Source organism: Manis pentadactyla, chromosome 15, assembly GCF_030020395.1.
Source record: "Manis pentadactyla isolate mManPen7 chromosome 15, mManPen7.hap1, whole genome shotgun sequence".
NCBI classification, from domain to species: domain Eukaryota; kingdom Metazoa; phylum Chordata; class Mammalia; order Pholidota; family Manidae; genus Manis; species Manis pentadactyla.
In genome coordinates, this window is record NC_080033.1 from 33,382,250 (window position 1) to 33,397,170 (window position 14,921).

Genomic DNA, 14,921 nt, shown 5'->3' on the forward strand with positions numbered 1-14,921 from the left:
TAGTCCAATAAAATGGGGCTGACAGTGTGTATCTCTGGCACGTTTGTGCTGTTCTGCCCCAAGGAGGCTATGTTTTCCTAGCAGCAAAGTCTCCCATCTCTCTAACTGTGTTGTCACTCTGGTAAAGGATGTAGGAAAGGCTGTCTTCTCTTTCCCTCTTTCAGTGCCATTGATCACAGGTCATCATCTGAGAATTAGTGTTTTCTGGTCATGGTTACATTTCAAATTTAGGAAAATGCTCAGCATGTAATTTAAAGTCATTAGGATCCATGGCAACTGCAAAGAAGGGTACTGGTTGGGCAGTGACTTTGCTTCTGGAGTAATAAGAACAAAATTTGGCTGGCAGCTTCAAGAGTGTTTTTCCCAAAGTAGTACACTTATAGTAAAATGTTATTAATTTCTTTATTACTTATTCTACAAATGTGTAAAGTGATGACTTTAAACTGGTTTTATGTAAGGTGTGTACAAGGTTCATTTTGCTTCATATCTTTAGTTATTTTCTTTTTCTCTTTATGACATATCAAAGAAAATAATTTAGACTAAGGAGGTAACTGATATTCTAGATCAGGACTTAGAAATTCAGTTAGCTACAGAGATGCATCAATGGGGTAAACTGGGTGTCTTCAGTTTGGATTGATGAGGATTGTGGCACTCTGGAGAACTTGTTTGTCAGCTAAATGAGGAAGCTGCTCTGCAGGCCCAGCTAATTGTAACCAGTTGGAATTGTGAGTCCTGTGTTGCCAGAACTGCTGCATCAAGAGAATATGAAATCTAGATTTTTAGATGGAATTATTTGATTTTCTAGAGTTATATGGGGCCTACCAAAACAAACCTGTGTTCCAGATTTGGCTAATGGGTGGCCAGGTTGCAACTTTTATTTCAGGCTATGGTTTACACTCCTTTTGTTGTAGAAATGACACCATGGGTCTTGCAAGATTTGGCAGCATATTTCAAATTGGCACGGATAGTAGAGAAATTATTTTTAATCCAGGAAAGAGAGTAAGAAATTAAAAGTTCTTCTAAATTATGGCAATATTGACAACTTTCTTCAGTGAATAAGAATAGAGTAAACGTTTTCAATAAAATAATTTGCACATGGAGGAAAATATCTTTTAGAAGAGGATATGGCGAAGATGGTAAAGGAGCATTCCAAGCATTAACTGCAGAGGAAATGCCTCTGAGGGTACCAATGGAATTAAACATTATTTTTCTCTATAATTTCCATTTAATTAAAAAACCCACTCCAAATCTTGGCAAATTAGCAAACATAGTACTGACTTATTATTAGTCTTTCCATCATACCTAAAATTTTCAGTTGCTTTGCAATAGTTTATATTGTTCTTCAAGAACTGATAAATGAGGGATTCTGGTTTCCACTTTCTGTTTTTAAAAAACAGAATAATAAACTGCCAAAGTCTAGAAAATGGTGGGATTGTGAATAGCAAATGTTAGGACTATAGGCCTTGAGACACTTTGAAAAGAGTAATATGGTTCTTTTCACTAGAATTATAGAATAAATCTGTGAAGGAAACAAGGTATTTGTACCTAAGCATTTGATAGATGCTTCAAAATTATTTAAAAAGGCAATGTAATATAACTTCATTAAAAATGCTTACAGGAATTGAAAAATTGCTGAAAGGGCATCAATGGAAGAATGCTGATAAATGGTGAGAAATAAAGATGCTTAGGAGTGACCAAATCAATCCTACTATGGGCTTTGTTAAAGACCCTGCCACTCAAATAAGGAACAGATCATGCAGAATCTCTGATTGAACAGAAGGAAACAAATATGTGGCCATACTTCCTTGGCAGGGAAGGTGGGATTAATAAACTTTACTTTAGAATATACAGAAATGTTGCAAAGATTGTATAGAGAGTCCCATAAGCCCCTTACCGAGTCTTCCTTGGTGTTAACATCTTACATTGCCATGATACCTCTGTCACAGCTAAGAAACCAATTTGGTACATTACTATTAACTGAACTACAGATTTTATTCTGATTTCACTTGTATTTCTACTAATGTCCTTTTTCTGTTTCAGAGTCTCATCCAGAATATCACATTACATTTAGACATCCTGCCTCCTTGATCGTCTCTGGTGTATGACAGTTTCTTAGTCTCTTCTTGTTTTTCCTGACTGGGACAGTTTTGAGAATTCCTGCTAATGTGGGCTGTCTTCAGTTTGGTTTGTCTGACATTTTCTTACTTACAAATTATGGACTTATTTGGAAGAACATCACAGTGGCGAAGTACACTTTACATCACATCCTTTCAGGGCACATGCTGTCAGCATGACTCCATGTCCACTATTTGATCAGGATTAATTCGAATAAGGTAAAGGTAAGTTCTTTTTTTTTTTTTGAGGGCATATCTTATATTTATTGATCAACTGGTTGTTAACAACAATAAAATTCTGTATAGGGGACTCAATGCACATTCATTAATCAACCCCAAGCCTAATTCTCAACAGTCTCCAATCTTCTAAAGTATAATGAACCAGTTCTTACATGGTGAACAAATTCTTACATAGTGAATAAGTTCTTACATGGTGAACAGTGCAAGGGCAGTCATCACAGAAACTTTCGGTTTTGATCACGCATTATGAACCATAAACAATCAGGTCAAATATGAATATTCATTTGATCTTTATACTTGATTTATATGTGGATACCACATTTCTCCCTTTTTTATTATTATTATTATTATTTTTTTAAATAAAATGCTGAAGTGGTAGGTAGATGTAAGATAAAGGTAGAAAACTTAGTTTAGTGTTGTAAGAGAGCAAATGTAGATGATCAGGTGTGTGCCTGTAGACTATGTGTTAATCCAAGCTAGACAAGGGCAATAAAACATCCATGGATGCAGAAGATTTCTCTCAAAACAGGGGGGGAGAAGTTCTAAGCCTCACCTCTGTTGATCCCAAATTTCTCACCTGATGGCCCCCCTGCGACTGTGCCTGTCTTAGGTTGTTCCTCCCTTGAGGAACCTTACCCGTCTCTGGCTAACCAGTCATCTTCTGGGGCCATACAGGGAGATGTAAAGTTGGTAAGTGAGAGAGAAGCCATATTGTTTGAAAAGGTTACCTTTTACTTCTATGCAGATTTATGCCCTGTGGCTTCTATGCCCAGCCTTTGTCTTGAGGTATCTTTAGCACTTGGAAGAATTATGATACTCGGTAAATTCGATATGAGGCACAAATTCTATATAAGGGTTGTAATTAGGAAGGAAGAAGAAAAGCTATAGAGGTAGCAGATGGAAGAAAACATGGTGAGATTGATTATTTCTTTGACATATCTTCTTGTAGAGTAATTTAATCATGTATAGGTTTTAAACTACTAATTAAATTGCACACACACATTAACATAATAGGAATACAGTTACATAACCAAAGCAGATCTATAATTACCAGCCATCTCCAGTGAGGCCAAGAAAACCAGTTAGGCATCCTAAGCATTTGTGAAAATTTGTCTATGATATGGTGGATATTGTCCAACTGTACTTGAACAGTCTGAGAGAAATCAGACAAATTAAAACAGCCCATTCCTGGGAATTGTTCACATCCCATATGTTCTTTTAACAGTAGATAGTCTATAGTCGCAAGATTTTGGAGCGCTGCAACTTACACTTCTCCTAATTCTTGGTTGAGTTCCAACAGTATAGATGCAGGCAAATTTGTTGTTTTACTGTATGCACAGGCCAGCTTAGATATCTCCTTCTTCATTCCAAAGGCAAGTCCAGGAACTGGTGGGATGAATGCAGCTACAACTGCAGCATCGCCTGAATTTTTGTTGAGGTTTTTTGATGATCATCTTCTGGTATGACTCTTCCAGAGAGTGTTGATCTTGGAAGTTCTTCTTCATATCGTATCTTAGTTCATTTTCTGGGTAGCCAAATTAGGCTTTGATCCTCTGTATAAATACAAACAGACCTAAAGGTAAGTTCTTCTTATACTTGGTACGTTTTCTTCTTTTTTGGTAAGAAGAACCTTATGTATCTCCCATTTCCCTTTACCTGTTAGGAAGCTCAATATAATAGTTGCACAGTTCCTATGACCTGCTCTAGTATATTTTTTGGTCATAATTTATCTTACTTTTTAAAATATTAACTCTACTTTTGGTTTCAGAATATGAGATAATGAACTAATGTGGACCTTCCTCTGATGTAAACAGTAGATTAAAAATGTTCTTTTAAAGTTGAAATCTAATGCCAAGCTCAAAATAAAGAAAATGTCCTAGATGCCAACAATAAAGGGGAGCTCACCCCTGCATGGTACCCATGCCAGTTAATGCCATGATGGCCCAGGAGAAGGTGGACTGGATATCAGCCCAGTTTTATGGCCACAATGATAGAGTACACATGGCCTCTAGCCACAAGTGTTGGAGAGCTGGAACTGACCCCCATAAACCTGGGGTTGGAAATAACTGCATTTCTGTGACTAGGGGACAAAAAAACAAAAAACAAAAACTACTTCCTATCTTCCCAAAGTGCAAGTTTATTTTGTCAGGACTCTGGGTGAAAAAAAAGACCACCTTGAGAAGTTGAAACCCCGAACCTACTCCACACATGGATATGGAACCCAAATTTACTCTTCCTTTCTCCTGTAGCAATACAAAGTCAATAAATTAACTCAAAAATGAATCTCAGGCGAAATATTTGGATATTCGGCAGAGGTAAACTCAGACTTGGTGTGTAGGGCCATTTCTGCATTCCAGAGCTCACAGAGCACACGCATGCACACACACACACCCAGGAAAGATGAGCTCATATGGGAATTGATACACCATTAGAGAATATCAGCAGACACAGCATCAAAATAATTAATGCCCCTGAGGACTTGGGATAATTAAGCAATGTGAGAAATGACCCTATGGAAAAAGGAATATTCAGACTTGATGAAATGCATATGTCTCCAGGCTGAGGAAGTGCCCTGAATGCTGAACAGAGTAAGAAACCCTGATGTGCCCCTGAGGTCTGTGTTTTGTCAACTCAGGTTTTCATAAATTGAGTATACTTAAAGTGGAGCCCACCATACTCAAAGAGTGCCATTTGGAAGGATTTGGGAAAACCTTTGGCAGCCCTGGCAGAAAAGATCACTGCTTCCCAGATGTCTGGCTTGTCTGTGGGCTCAGGCCGCAGAAACTCCTTTTACCCTGAAGGATCCTCCACAGTGCCCTGTCCCCCAGGGCTTGGCAGCCCATTGGACGTCTTTTCCCCCTGGTCTGCACATAACATGAGATTAAAAGGTTGTGGGTTGTCATAGGAGGAAAGATTAGAGGAGCTGAAAATGAGTACCAGGTGGGGTGACACAGCAGAGCTGACAAGATAGCTACCCACACAGTCCTGTGCTGCACAGACTAGTCTAGTGGGTTAGCAAAGGCAATCTCGAAAACAGAAACAGAAAGTTGAGAATGTGTGCCAGGGGAAATCTGCCAATAATACTTTCCTCAAGAGGAGAGGATGTTTGCAAGAAGAGAGGACTAGCCACCACACAGGCTCTGCGACATACAATGAATTGACTGTGCATCAGCTGGCTGCTTAATTTGGTCCCTGAGACAGTATGATCTGCCAGTTGTTGTCTTACTCATCCTTCAAGATGCAGCTGCAAAGTCCCCTGTTGGTGAAACCTGTCTGCCTGTTCCCACCCCATGCTTGGTTGTGTGCCTCCTCAGTGTGTCTTTCTTCATGTCCACTGTAGTCTGTCTAGTACCTAAAAGAAAGGACACAGTGGCTAAACCCCTGGGCAGTGACCTGGTGTGTCTTTGGCCCTCCCAGGACCAAATGATGGGATGTCAAAACAAGCAAAACTACCACACTCCACACATTATTCAACTGGAGCCATATGGGCTGGGACTAAGTCAAACTTCAAACAGAAATTGATAAACACACAGTCTTGATGCCAGTCAGGCAAATCAAATTAAGAAAAATCAAAATTCAGTGGAAAAAGATCAAACATGTTTCTTGATATGGTGTACACAAGAGTTAATTGACTATGTTCCAGTCTTCATTAAAATGTTTTGGCATCATTTATACTACCATAATCATCTGCCTTTCCCAGTAGCTTTTTTTCTTCTTTAATTCTAATTCTGTGGGATCTTTTAAAATATCTTTTCTGGCCAACTCTGAAGGAAAGAGGCTCATCAGGACAGGCAGCAATCTATTTTTAAATGTTTAAATATGGCTGTATTATTATTTTTTAACAGAGGATTTAAGCATTTATTTTAGCTATTTAGTTAGTTATTGCTCCTTAAGGCTTTCTGTGGAGAGTAGTGGAACACAAGAGGGTTATACTGTTTAATAGGGAAACCCAGTCTGTATGAAATAACCCACTATATAGACTCATTGACTTATTAAAAGTGGTTCTTATCGTAAGCCCAATTTTTGAACTGGGAAAGGTGTTTGTTAGAAACTTAATCTGACATGCTCTAGTGCTGAAATCAGAAGCAGGGCAAGAAATTCATAAAAATCAATTTATACGTTCAGCAAGTCTCCTTTTTATAAGCAGCAACATCTCTCTCGAATTGGTTCAGACTCTTAGTTCTGACTGCAGAGATAGTTCTAGAAAGCTCCAACATAATTCTAGTCTATTAATGCCTTGGAGGGCACAGAACTGTATCTTTAATGCAGCTCTTGGTCTAATCTTCCTGCCAGAAAGGAGCCTATAGAATTTCAGGAGCCAAAATTGTTGCTGTAAAATTGAAGGACAACAAGGCTATCTTTTCCTATCAAGCTACGTGTGCTGGGCTGAGGCATGTATTGAGCGTCTTTCTCTGCAGGCTGAGGTGATAGATGCTCCATTTCTGCATCTAGGTGATTAGAGTGTGAGAGGAGGCACAGAGTGAAAGTAGTTTACAGTGCACATAGTCTATGCACAGAATAAGTCTGGGGACAGATTTAGTCAATAAATAAAGGACTTTATGTATTGAGATGTTAAAAGGCTTGATTTGAAATAAGATGGGCACTATTTAATTTAAATCAGTTAACTCATTATTTCAAGCAAGTGGTGAAATTAAGCCAGTGTTACAAATTGAGCCTCATGGGGCCATTTTGTTTGGATTTGGGGAAATACAGTGGCTCTGTGTAAATGGTTCTCAAACCTGACTCATCTTTAGAGTTACCCAGGAAACTTTAAATATACAAATTCTCAGGCCTGTCCTCAGATTTACTGAATTAGAAGTAGGTGGATGGGGCCCAGGAATCTTGAATTTGGGAACCACTAGACCTTGGACAAACAGGCTTAAGGCCAGGTAGATCTGGTTTTGAATCTTCCCTATGTGACCTTGAGCAAGTTTCTAGACTCTTGTGAGCCTCAGAACCTCTAAGAAGAGTAACTTTGGGGTGAATCAATGAGATACCAAAGATGTCAAAGGGTTGGCACAGAGACTGGACATTATCAGGCATTTATTAACTGTCTTACTTCAGTTGGGCTGCTGTAACAAAAATATCCCAGACTGTGTGTCTTAAAAAACAAATATTTATTTCTCACAGGTCTGGAGACTGGGTACCTTGAGGGCAAGGTGCTGGCAGATTCTGTTTCTGGTGAAGGTTGTCTTCCTGGTTCATAAACAGTGATCTCTCTGTACTTCACATGGCCAAAGGGGCAAGAGACCTTTCTTGGTTCTCTTATGAGGGCACTAATCCCATTCATGAGCAATCCACCCTTATCATCTTATCATTTTAGATGAACTAATCATCTCCCAAAGGCCTCTTTTCCTAATACCATCATTTTGGGGTCTGATATCTCAACATACAAATTTTGTGGGGACATATAATCTATAGCAGTAACTATGGGTTGCCCTTTCCATAACTCTAGCACATGATACCTTTTGGGATTTGTGTGGACATAATGATACCCAATTAAACCATTATCAAATGGTCACATAGCAGCTCAAGATGCTGGCTGAATCACAGAGAGGAAGTGTATGGTATTCTGGTTAATTATGATAACCTCAGGTTAAACCTGATTAAATGAGTGGCTGCCTGATCAGAGGCCAGCAGTAGTTGGATGGAACCAGTTGGGCAGGCTGGCATAAGCCTCAGAGCTTCTGATTCACTGAGGAACATAGCTTATCTTGAGTCCCCCAAGTATTTGATGATCATGCAGCATGCTCACAAGCCCTCAGTACCTTCAAAGTTCACTTGATTCTCACCATTATTGGGTGAAGGGTGGCCTGCAGGCCTTGTTGGCCTTGGATTTTCTTCAGGATGCAGGAACAAAGGAAATTCAGAGGCTCTTGGGGCCATAGGATAAACATGGCCAGGCTTCCTGGATTGTCAACTTTACTCAAATCCTGGAAGGAACAGCATTATTTTAACACTAATAATGGCTGGTGGTTATTGAGAGTTCACTTTGTGCCCAGCATTTTTATCCTACTAACAATCCTATAAGGAAACCTTCTGAGGCAGGTACTGTTATTATCCTGTTTTAAAGATCAGGAAAAGCTGAGAAAAAAAGGTTATTAAATAACTAGACAAAGAGGTATGGGGTAGGGGAGTGAGCAGTATGAGGAGAGAAGGTATTCCTGGCAAAGGTCACAGCATATACAAATGCTCTGAGGCGAAAAGAAATAGTGCATCTGAGGAAAGAAAGGCCTGGATAGCTGATGTATAGACAGCAAGAAAGAAAGGACCACCAGATCATGTAGAGCCTCATGGGCTAAGTGGTTCTGTCTGTTCATAAAAGCAATAGGGAAAAAGCAATTAAGATTTTGTTTTCAACTTTTATTATGGACTTAAAAAATATATATAGAAGTAGAAAGAAGGAGGTAAGAGACCTCTATGTACCATCATCCAGCTTCAACAATTAACTGTTAAAATGTTTCAACAGGAAAGTGACATGATTAGCCATATTCAAACCAACCAACCAATGCACCCACCCACCCACCCACCCTCTGGCTACTGTGGAGAAGGAGTTGGAGGGAGCAGAGTGGACCCAGAGAGAATGGCTGAGGCCACTGCAGTGGTCCAGGCAAGAGTGAGTGCCATGGCTATGTGAGGATAACCTAGAGTAGTGGACAGATTCCAGAGAAATGGATAAGAGGGTTCATGGATTGGCTTCCCCCAGAAGCAAACTCAGAGACAAAGATTTGAGTTCAAGTAGTTTATTTGGGGGTCAGAAAACAGTGGCAGGGAGGAGGGCAAGAAAGACAGGGAAGGAAGGGCAGAAGGCAACCAGTGTCTTCTCAAGCCAGCCACTCCATGGGCTGGACCAGTTGCATTATTTGTAGGGCTCAGTGCAAAATGGAAATGTCAGGTTTTTGGCTCATGAAGTATTTTCAAAATTATGACAGCCGAGTATTCAGCCACGCACAGGGCTCTGTGCAGCTGCACATGTTGCATGCTCAAAAGATCATCCTGCCTTTGGCTTAATCCTGTGGGGAACTCTGTGAAATGGTGTAAAATAGACATCTCAGAGGGATGAAGGAGCCATCAGTCATTGGAAAGGCTGCTCCCAGAAAGTTCTAACATCCTGGCACTTGCAGCCTGCCATGCCTGGGAAGAATGAGTTTCCCTGGAAGTGTTGGAAGTGTGCCAGTGCCACCGACCAGATATGGTCAATCCTGAGGGACATGGGCTGGACATCAACAGCATCTGCTATATGGGCTGAGGATGGGGGGCTATGTCCAGGAGACTTCTAGGCGTACTGGAAAGGCAGCTGGGGAGGGCAGGTTGGGGAAGCACCTGGATTTGGTTTGAATGTGTTGAGCTTGACTAATCCATGGGGAGCTCTCAGAGAGGCAGTTGGAGTTTTAGCTCTGAGACTCAGAGGAAATGTCTAGCTATTTCATGTGGACACAAGTTCCCAGGGAGGGTGTGTAGAGGGTTAAAAGATACCACGTATCCACCACCCACAGTCTGGGGCCGGGCTACCGGCCAGCACTGGGGACAGACATTAGTTAACCAAAACACAAACCTGCCCTCTCAGCCCCGGTTCCTCAGGCCCTGGCCTCCCGACCAGGGGAATAAGGTGGACACCTGCCCTTTGGCCCTTTAGGTTTGTGCCATCTCTCTTGTGGGAGGCTAGAGTTATCACTCTCCTGTAAACAGTTTCCCATTCAGGCCTTGTAAAAGCATAGAGAAGATGGTCTAAAACCATCAATGTCAGGATGACCTCTTGCCATGCATGCTCCCCCAGCTGGAACAGAGGCAGAAAGAGAGGGAGAGGGATGTTCTAAAATCACCTGCACTAACACTGAAATAGTTTTCCATACTTATCTTCAGTGTCTGTTTCATGTTCTGTTTTGTTTGTGCAAATAAAACCCTAAGTTTGCCACTGGACATGAAAACAATGAATTTTCCCTCCAAATGGACACAGTGAAATGGCTGGAGTTAGACAGGATATAATTACCAGGAGCAGATAAGGTATCCAAAACTTAGTATGTGGGCAGCCAGATGACACAGGTGTTCTTGCATATTTTAGTGTCTATTTAAAGAAAGGACGCCTCTGCTCCATTACTGTCCAGAGAGGCTTCTGGAAGCCACTTTATTTCTCACCATTAGAGTCAACCCAAGTTTCCAAATAAAGAGGAGGATGAGTGAATTGGACCTGCCAGACCTGGGCATCCCTGAGCTCCTCAGCCTAGTAATTGCTTCCTTCTTTTCTTTCTCATTAAAATGAAGGTCAGAGGAATCACATGGCACTCACTGTTCTCACTGTTTTTTTTTTTTAAAGGCAAACAAGATTTTTATTTCTGTTTATGGTGGTATAACTGTTACTAGACTAGCTCTCCTGCTGTAAACAGAGAAAGCTGAACAATGTACATGGGCAAAAACAGTTTTCAGACATTGGACAAGAGACAGGGCAGAGTGATTCCTGGGAGATGGTGAGTGTCCTGGATTCCTTCGTGGAGGCACTTTGTAGACCCTGGCACAGTGACAGGACCTCGAGCAGAGCATGGTGGTCCTGCCAAGTTGAGAAGACAGAGCTCAGAATTTGAACAGTTGGAATTGGCTGGAATTTGCAGGGTAGAGAACCAGGAGGGAGGGAGAAAGCCCTAGACATCTGAACACACAGGTTTTCTTGAGTTCGTTGATGAATACTAAAGCCCTGATACCTTATACAAAGGCACAGGTTGCAACTGCAAGATTGGGTGAAAAATACTCAGGAGCTGTAAATTCAATAATTCCCAGATCCCACACAGAGCAGGAGACATTAGAGTTCTGAACAGCTTTGAGTGGGGAGTCTTGTTGAACATTGGGCATTTGGAAGAGACCCCAGATGAGTCTTCCTTTATAATAAGGATAAATTAGCCCAGATGAAAAGCTACTGTAAAAGCAACCTAGCAAAGTTTCAAAACAAACCTCAAAAGGATGAGTGACCATCCAGTAACTTAAATGCTTGCTGGAAAAATCCCAACACTTTTTTTTTTTTTTAGAGGGCATCTCTCATATTTCTTGATCAAATGGTTGTTAACAACAATAAAATTCTGTATAGGGGACTCAATGCACAGTCATTAATCAACCCCAAGCCTATATCTCAACAGTCTCCAATCTTCTGAAGCATAACAAACAAGTTCTTACATGGTGAACAAGGTCTTACATAGTGAATAAGTTCTTACATGGTGAACAGTGCAAGGGCAGTCATATCACAGAAACTTTCGGTTTTGATCACGCATCATGAACTATAAATGTTCTCACTTTTAGAGAGAAAAATCTTCTCTGGGGTCCCTGAAAACAGCAGAGGGACCCGTGAGACTGCTGCAGGGGGTCTGGGCACAGGCTCAGGCCCCCAGTATTGCTCATTCATGGCTTCACTTCGGGTCTTCCTGGGCAGAATCTTTTCACTTTGCTTTTGCCAGGGTTGGGGGTGGGCAGGTTGAAGTCATCTGAAAAGGAGCCAGAGTGCGTATCCACAATAAAACATTTAGATGGAAAGTGAAAAATGCAGATGAGTATGTTCTATTTGTCATTGTGGAATATAAAATATCAAGACTGTTAATTAATTTTTTACTTCTTAGCCCAGCTATTTTGGCATGGCAAAATCACAGCTTGAGAGATTCCCATTTGTTGTAATTTCATGGCGGTTTTTACCCAGGGGTGATATTCAAACACTGAGTTTAGCATGAACACCAACCCAGCACAGCCAGTATATGGTATTGGTGTGTGCTGGCTGGATGGCAGTCCTGGCTATTTGCTCTGAAAGAAGGGAAGGAGAGGGGCACTGAGGCAGGACTTTAGATGGTGCTTACATTTGTCCTAGTGTCTGCTGTGAACAGGAGGTAGAGAATGATGCTAGTCACCCTGGCATCCTCTGGGAATTAATTTGTAGGAGGTTGGTGGCTGCCCGGCTGCCTATTCCCAGAGCAGGCCTGCTGCCTCTGGCTGCCCTCCTGATACCAGCAGGAGAACACAGATATCAAGGACTTGAAATCCAAAGATAGATAATCTGTGATATCAAAAATGACACTCCAAATTGGTTCCAAATACAAGGATGTTTCGTAATGGTGCTGGTGCTGATTGTCTCACATAGCTTCATGCCTTAAATGTTTTTCAGTCAAATAAAGAGGCCTAATAGTCATCAAATTCTTGTCCAGTGTAATTACCGTAAATCACTATAAATGGGTTCTAATATTACTAGAAACATAGATGCACAGCCATGGTCACAGGGAGATGGGGCCAAGGGATTGTTTTGCTGAGGAAATGTGATAATCACACTGCGTTCGTGGACTCACCTGCAGCCTGCTCAGGAAGTGGAGGAAACCTCCTCCCGTGTTCTGTGGCTGTTACAGGTGCCATCAGATGTGCAAAAGAACTGGAATGCAGCACCTTCCAGGAGAAAAATCTGTGGTGACTCCTCTCAATAAGCAGTGTTTTGGCAATGGTTTCTCAAGCACTGACTATGTTGCTGGCCTTGTTCTAGGGACTCTGCATCAGTTAACTCCCTTATGAGGTTGGCCTGGTTATTATTTCCACTTTACCTATGAGGCAATAGTTGGCAAGTGGCACAGGCAGGTGGTATCCAGTTACTTTGCCTCTTCAATTCATTTGTTTAACACAGATATTGACACCTTCTGGGTGCCTTGGGGGAATGGCCAAAGGAGACTTAACTTCTGCCCTTATGGGTGTGGTGGTGCATGCTGGGTGTGTCTTGCAGACACAAGTTTGAAGATGCATGAGGGGGGGCCCCTTGCGGTTGGAAGGGCCCCAAGGCAGACTGGGACTGAGAATGTTTGAGCAGAGCCTCAGAACAGGTAAGGTTCTCCTTGTTTTCAGCCCCTCCCACCCTCATGATGTGGACATAAACTCCAGGTAAACATGTGAAGTTTTCATTACTATTCTCCTCTTTCTAGTCCCAAGGTGGATTACACCCGGCCCCCCTGCCCTGCCCTAGCCTCTCTAGGTAGGACCTGCTCACCAGTGTTCCCCCCACAACCCACCACCTTGCCCGAATGGGCTCCTTATGGCCTTTGCTCCTCTCAGTAGGGATCCAGATGTAGCATACAGAAATACAGGACATCAGTTAAATTCAAATTCTAGATAAACAACAGAAAAAAATTTACATATGTCCCATGCAATATTTGGGACATACGTACATTAAAATTTTTTTTTAAAATTTGTTGTTTATCTGGAATTAAAATTGGTTGGGGCATCCAGTGTTTTCATTTGGCATCCTGATACCCTCTGGGAGATATAGCCCCTGGGAGAGCTCCCTCAGCATCCATGGGCCCCCCACCCAGGCCCTCCCAGTGACGTCTTTTCTGGTTTATCTGAAATTCATCAGCAACAGCCTGAGCACCCATGGTGAAGAGAGCCCTGTGCCAGACTCTTTGGGGTGAGATGGCCTGGCAGGGTGTGCCCTGGAGAACCCCCTGGAGAGGGAGCAACTATTAGCAACATTGTTACAGGTGGGAAGTGCCAAGTATTCCAGGGAGGTCTGGGCTGGGGGAAATGTTCTGGGAGGAGGTGTTTTGGGAGGTGACTTTGAGGGAGGGGTTCATTTGGTAGCTGGGAGAGCAAGAGCAGATGGACACTGTGGGGCAGTTACAGCCTCCTGAGCACATTCCCAGGGGCTGCCTCTGGGAGAAGGGTTTTTTGATAGAAATAAACACAACTGGCCCCTAACTCTGGCCACCAGAGGGCAGGCTGGCTTGTGAAATGATTTTCCTTCACCACTTGCAGGAAACCGGACAGTTTCACAAGTGCCTGAGTTTGCCTCTTCCTTTGCTCTGAAACCAAGTCAAAGAGGAGAGAGAACCACGGCACATCCCCTCCTCTCTAATGGTGGAGGGTCTTCCTGCAAGCCCCACGAGAGCAAGTCCAGGCCTTCTGAGGTCAGAGGGGAATCCCGGCAACTAGTGCAAGGGCTGCCCCTCAGACGGTGCTGAGGGACCAGGAGGCCTTGTTGAGTAAGCAGAAAAAAAAGTAAGTCACAGAATCCTGCAGACTGATGTGTTAAAAAACAAAGTTTCATGTGGCTCCTATTTTTGTGTATATGAAGAGTAACTTTGAGAGGATACTAAGAAACTATTTTCAGTGGTCACCTGCACAGGGAGTGGGACTGAAATGGGGACAGGCTAAAGGAGAATGTCTAACATTATTCTATGATCTTGGCTACTGTCTGAATTTCTTGTACTTTGAAAACCTTGGAAATGCATTGTTTGTAACATGAAAATTCATAAACAACCTAATGCCCTCCACCAACCCTGTAGGTCCTCCCAGTCCATCTGGCCAGGCTGCCCTCCCAGCCCAACCTAGGGTGCAGTTGAGGGTTGAGGCACATTTAAGAATGGAAATTAGTCAGATCTGAGCTAAAGAAAAGCAGTTGTGCAGCTATGGAAGGACCCCCCGATGTCTGCAGGGATGGAGCTGAAAGTCCATGTGAGTCTGTATACACATGTATACATACACACAGACATACTTCCTGCCCCACCTCCTCTTTTCTAGCCTCTGCTCCACAATCCAGAGGCTCCTCCCTGCCTACAAGCC